Raw genomic sequence first — 6418 nt, 5'->3', positions numbered from 1 at the left:
AAAATTAATGCACAGAAATCTCTGGCATTCCTATACACTAATGATGAAAAATCTGAAAGTGAAATTAAGAAAACACTCCCATTTACCACTGCAACAAAAAGAATAAAATACCTAGGAATAAACCTTCCTAAGGAGACAAAAGACCTGTTTGCAGAAAACTATAGGAAACTGATGAAAGAAATTAAGGATGATACAAACAGATGGAGAGATATACCATGTTCTTGGACTGGAAGAATCAACATTGTGAAAATGACTCTACTACCCAAAGCAATCTATAGATTCAATGCAATCCCTATCAAACTACCAATGGCATTTTTTACAGAATTAGAAAAAAGTTTCACAATTAGTATGGAAACACAAAGGACCCCAAATAGCCAAAGCAATCTTGAGAAAGTAAAACGGAACTGGAGGAATCAGGTACCCTGACTTCAGACTATACTACAAGGCTACAGTAATCAAGACAGTATGGTACTGGCACAAAAACAGAAATATAGATCAATGGAACAGGATAGAAAGCCCAGAGATAAACTCATGCACATGTGGTCACCTTATCTTTGATAAAGGAGGCAAGAATATACAATGGAGAAAAGACAGCCTCTTCAACAAGTGGTGCTGGGAAAACTGGACAGCTACACGTAAAAGAATGAAATTAGAACACTCCCTAACACCATACACAAAAATAAACTCCAAATGGATTAAAGACCTAAATGTAAGGCCAGAAACTATCAAACTCTTAGAGGAAAACATAGGCAGAACACTCTATGACAGCAAGATCCTTTTTGAACCACCTCCTAGAGAAATGGAAATTAAAACAAAAATAAACAAATGGGACTTAATGAAACTTAAAATATTTTTGCACAGCAAAGGAAACCATAAACAAGATAAAAAGATAACCCTTAGAATGGGAGAAAATATTTGCAAACGAAGCAACTGACAAAGGATTAATCTCTAAAATATACAAGCAGCTCATGCATCTCATTATCAAGAAAACAAACAACTTAATCCTAAAATGGGCAGAAGACCTAAGTAGACATTTCTCCAAAGAAGATATACAGATTGCCAACAAACACATGAAAGGATGCTCAACATCACTAATCATTAGAGAAATGCAAATCAAAACTACATTGAGGGACTTCCCTGGTGGCGCAGTGGTTGAGAGTCCGCCTGCCAATGCAGGGGACACGGGATCGTGCCCCAGTCCGGGAAGATCCCACATGCCGTGGAGCGGCTAGGCCTGTGAGCCATGGGCGCTGAGCCTGCGCGTCCAGAGCCTGTGTTCCAGAACGGGAGAGGCCACAACAGTGAGAGGCCCACGTACTGCAAAAAAAAAAAAAAAACTACAATGAGGTATAACCTCACACCAGTCAGAATGGCCATTATCAAAAACTCTACTCTTGCACGATTGGTGAGAATGTAAACTGATCCAGCCACTATGGAGAACAGCATGGAGGTTCCTTAAAAAACTAAAAATAGAACTACCTTACGACCCAGCAATCCCACTACTGGGCATATACCCAGAGAAAACCATACTTCAAAAAGACACATGCACCTCAATGTTCATTGCAGCTCTTTTTACAATAGGCAGGACATGGAAGCAACCTAAGTGTCCATTGACAGATGAATGGATAAAGAAGACGTGGCATATATATACAATGGAATATTACTCAGCCATAAAAAGAACCGAAATTGAGTTATTTGTAGTGAGGTGGATGGACCTAGAGTCTGTCATACAGAGTGAAGTAAGTCAGAAAGAGAAAAACAAATACCATATGCTAACACATACATATGGAATCTTAAAAAAAATGGTTTTAATGAACCTAGGGGCAGGACAGGAATAAAGACACAGACATAGAGAATGGACTTGAGGACATGAGGAGGGGGAAGGGTAAGCTGGGACGAAGTGAGAGAGTGGCATGGACATATATACACTACCAAATGTAAAATGAATAGCTAGTGGGAAGCAGCTGCATAACACAGGGAGATCAGCTCGTGCTTTGTGACCACCTAGAGGGGTGGGATAGGGAGGGTGGGAGGGAGATGCAAGAGGGAGGGGATATGGCGATATATGTATACATATAACTGATTCACTTTGTTATACAGCAGAAACTAATACAACATTGTAAAGCAATTATACTCCAATAAAGATGTTCAAAAAAAAGCGCAAAACACTCCGTTACAGGTAACTTGTTACAGCAGCTATAGGAAACTAACTCACGTTGTTTCTAGTTCTTTTTGCTTAGACGCTGCCTAAATGTTGAGGATTTCTTTTAATTTCTCTAGTTACGTTCCTCTTTGGACAAGTGAGTATAATTTAACCAACTGGATTTCATCTAACATCTACATCTGTCAAGCAACTGGGACTGCTAATATATTACCAGTGCATGTTAGCCAAGTAGTACCTATTTAAAATAGGACTGAGATTATTTTTATAGTATAATAAGTTAATTTTAAAATTTACGACTGTTTTAAAGCACAGAAAGCCTTTTATTCTAAGAGGGAAAGAATTTTTAAAATTCCTGGGGAGGCGCTTCCCTGGTGGCACAGTGGTTGAGAATCCGCCTGCCAATGCAGGGGACATGGGTTCGAGCCCTGGTCCGGGAAGATCCCATTTGCCGCGGAGCAACTAAGCCCATGCGCCACAACTACTGAAGCCCATGCACCTAGAGCCCGTGCTCCACAACAAGAGAAGCCACTGCAATGAGAAGCCCGTGCACCGCAAGGAAGAGTAGCCCCTGCTCTCTTCAACTAGAGAAAGCCTGCGTGCAGGAACGAAGACTCAATGCAGCCAAAACTAAATAAAATAAATAAATAAATTCCTGGGGAGGGACTTCCCTGGTGGCGCAGTGGTTAAGAATCCGCCTGCCAATGCAGGGGACACGGATTCGATCCCTGGTCCAGGAAGATCCCGCATGCTGCAGAGCAACTAAGCCTGTGTGCCACAACTACTGAGCCCATGTTCCACAGCTACTGACGACCACGCACCTAGAGCCCGTGCTCTGCAACAAGAGAAGCCACCGCAATGAGAAGCCTGCACACTACAAGGAAGAGTAGCCCCCACTCGCCGCAACTAGAGAAAGCCTGCGTGCAGCAATGAAGACCCAACGCAGCCAAAAATAAGTAAGTAAATAAATAAATTTATTTTTAACAAATTCCTGGGCAAATGTATCAATCCTGCTTGCTCTGTTTTTTCATCTTTTTAATTTTAATAGTATAGTTTTAATCCATTTTCTATAATAAATTCACTTCATATTTTAAAGAGTTACTGTGTTCTCATTTAGAATTAAATTTCTAGCAATTATTTACTTGAGTTCTAGGTACTATATTTGATGGAGAGAAAACAGATATATAACTTTTTTTTCTATCTCCTTCCCTTCTTTTTTGTAGTTTTTCTGTTTCCTACAAAACACTCTCCCTCTTTTTGCTTCATCCCACTATCAAACACTCCAACAATATGCCTTCTGCTAACCTAAATTCCCCCATTCACATTTCCTTTCGCCAGTCCCCTGCCCTGTCCCAATTTCTCTACTCCCCTTTCCTACCTACTAAGTGTTATTAAAGAAACTCTCTAAATCATACTCTCTGGATTCTGTACAAAGTCAGGCTCTCAAGACACTCTAATGGGTCATAATGAATGGCCCTTGAAATTCAACCCAGGAAAGGTATACCCTTTGGGTCTAAGGTGGCCCCCTGCCTAGCAAATGGTTTGCCAGGATCCGTGCTTCACTTAAAACTCACCGCTTAAGGTTATACAATGCGATGAATCCTCAGTTTATTCCTTGAGCTTTAGTAGCTTGCTGGTCTCTCCTTATTTGGATCCCAGCTCCTATCTGTTCACTAATCCATTGCTGAGTGGTGAACCTTGCCCAACACTCATCAATTGCCTTGACTACTGCCATTTCCAGCCAGGACTCTGACTTCTCCACAGGGAGCTTTTTAAAACTCCGATTTATTGAGCTACACACTGTGCTAAATGCCTCACATCGACTATCTCGTTTAATGCTCACAACAACCAAATGAGGTATGAATTACCCCCCTCACCTTCAGCCAACAACCATGCCTTCCATTGTACAGAGAAGAATGAGGACTTCAACATAACCTTCCTCAATTTCCTTCTTCTTCACCTCAGAGTCTCTCGGGATCTTCAACTGCTCCCATTCCTTTACTTTCATGATGAAAACATGCCCAATGGGCAGAGACAGAAACAGAGGGGCATTCGAGAGATAGACATGGTCGATCCGTGGTCTCAAGGAGCACAGACCTTAATGGAGTCCATGAGGATCAACAAGAGATGTCTAAAAGGAAGCACCAAGAGCCTGCCAAGAAAGTTTAGAAAGCTGTCATCTAAGTAGATGCTGAAATCAGAAGAAAAGGAAGGAGCCAATAGGGTTTGGGGGGTTACGAGCATAGCATTTCTTGTGGGGCACCTACTGATTTCTGAAAATACCCTTCTTTTTCACTTGGGGTCAGTCAATGTGTAGAGCTTTCACTCTTCAGCCTTTTCAAGGCAATACTCACTTTCCTATCCCTGCCTTTTCTACTTGCCAACTTAATCACTCAGATGGTTTTGCTTTTATCTCTGCAACCACCACTTCTACCTTGATAGCTCCAGACCCCTCCCTGATAAGTTTCACAATAATGACTCCAAATGTCCCAGTTCCCCACCATAGCCAAGGGCCTCAGCCTGCTTTAGCTTTGAGGAAAGTTAATACCACCCTTCTTTACATCCTATCATATTTTGCCACTATCCAAGATGAAGCCCCTGGATCATCTCTTCCTTTCATCTCCACCCTGCTCTGTGCTTCCTCACCTACACAAATTCCCACTTTACCTCTCCCTCCCAGACCTTTCCACTTGGCCCTAGGGAATTCTCATTCAAAGATAGACAGACTGGGACTTCCCTGGTGGTCCAGTGGGTAAGACTCTGCACTCCCAATGCAGGGGGCCCGGGTTCGATCCCCGGTCAGGGAACTAGATCCTGCACGCATGCTGCAACTAAGAGTCCACATGCCACAACTAAAAGATCCCACATGCCTCAACTAAGACCCAGCACAGCCTAAATAAATAAATAAATAAATATTTTTTAAAAAAGATAGACTCTCTTCCATGGAAACTCTCTCACTTTCTGACCTTAAATGAAACATGGTTCTCTCCTCAAGATACCACTCCCCCTGCATCTCCCTCCAATGGAGGCTGCTCGTTCATTCTCCATATATTACATTTGGCATTCTCCTGGGCACCTAATGTTTCACGGGGATTCTGAGAATGCAGCACTTGAACAGCCTCAGCTGACTAAACCTTGTGGTTTCTTGGTGGTTTCTCAACTTGAAATGTCTACATTTGGACAGAGACCCAGCCTCGTGGTGTCCAGGACAGAGGGTGTAGGATGATTGTAATTGAGTAGAGTTTCAATAGATTTGAATATTTCTCGCAGCAGACTTGGTCTCCAAGTATCTGAGGTGGTGAGATTTCTAGGGAAAGATATTTAAGCAAGAGCTGCAGCAGACTGAGACTAGGCTTATCTGGTGGGTGGCACAATATTCAAATCAACTCTATTACAAAGAGACTGCCCTCTGAATTAATGTTTCATGATGTTGATAAGTAAAAAATATTATTTCAATAAATATTTCCTGAGAATCTACTATGAGCCAGGTACTGTCCCAGGAGCTAAGAAAAGAAAAATGGAAAAAAAAAAAAACCCTGACCCCATTGCTTAAATCAGTTCATAAATGCTTAGATAAATCATTCATGTGTCAAGCTGAAATCATGATACTCCCTTCACAGGGTTGTTGTGAGTTTTAAATGAGATAATTCATATAAAGCAAGTTGCTCAATAAGTGGTAAGTAAATGGTAAAGGCATGGGGCTATTATGAACTCTTCTGCACCTCCCACGTGTGACCACCAGGTGTCAGCCTCCCCTAGCTAAACCCTACCAGACCAAGGGTGACCAGTCGTCTAACCTCTCCAACAGGAGAGGAAGGAACAAAGGACTTCGCAACTATTTGCTCCTCACCTATTCCTGATCAGAGCTACTTAGGTGCAGAAATTTCTGAGCACGGGTTTCAAGTGAGAACTTGTGTGCCTACAGGGTAAGCCCAGTTGGAAGTGTTTTGCAGTCTCCCTAGGCACCACAATGTGGAAATGACCAAGATCTGGTCAAGGAGAAACAGAAAAAGGACATTAAAGGCAAAGTGGGGGGGGCTTCCCTGGTGGCGCAGTGGTTGAGAGTCCGCCTGCCGATGCAGGGGACGCAGGTTCATGCCCCAGTCCGGGAAGATCCCACATGCTGCGCAGCGGCTGGGCCTGTGAGCCACGGCCGCTGAGCCTGCGCGTCCGGAGCCTGTGCTCCACAACGGGAGAGGCCACAACACTGAGACGCCCGTGTACCACAAAAAAAAAAAAAAAAAAAAAAAAAAAAGG

At 42.7% G+C, this 6418-nt stretch overlaps 1 non-coding gene across 1 annotated transcript; it reads left to right on the top strand.

Moving 5' to 3' along the window:
* Nucleotides 1-4895: 4895 nt before the first annotated feature.
* TRNAG-CCC (transfer RNA glycine (anticodon CCC)) lies at nt 4896-4968 on the top strand. The gene has a single exon. It is a non-coding gene; the product is annotated as a tRNA-Gly (tRNA).
* The last annotated feature ends 1450 nt before the right edge of the window (nt 4969-6418 follow it).

Source organism: Kogia breviceps, chromosome X, assembly GCF_026419965.1.
Source record: "Kogia breviceps isolate mKogBre1 chromosome X, mKogBre1 haplotype 1, whole genome shotgun sequence".
NCBI classification, from domain to species: domain Eukaryota; kingdom Metazoa; phylum Chordata; class Mammalia; order Artiodactyla; family Physeteridae; genus Kogia; species Kogia breviceps.
Note: the sequence above shows the minus strand (reverse complement) of the source record. Positions and strands in the feature narration are given on the sequence as shown.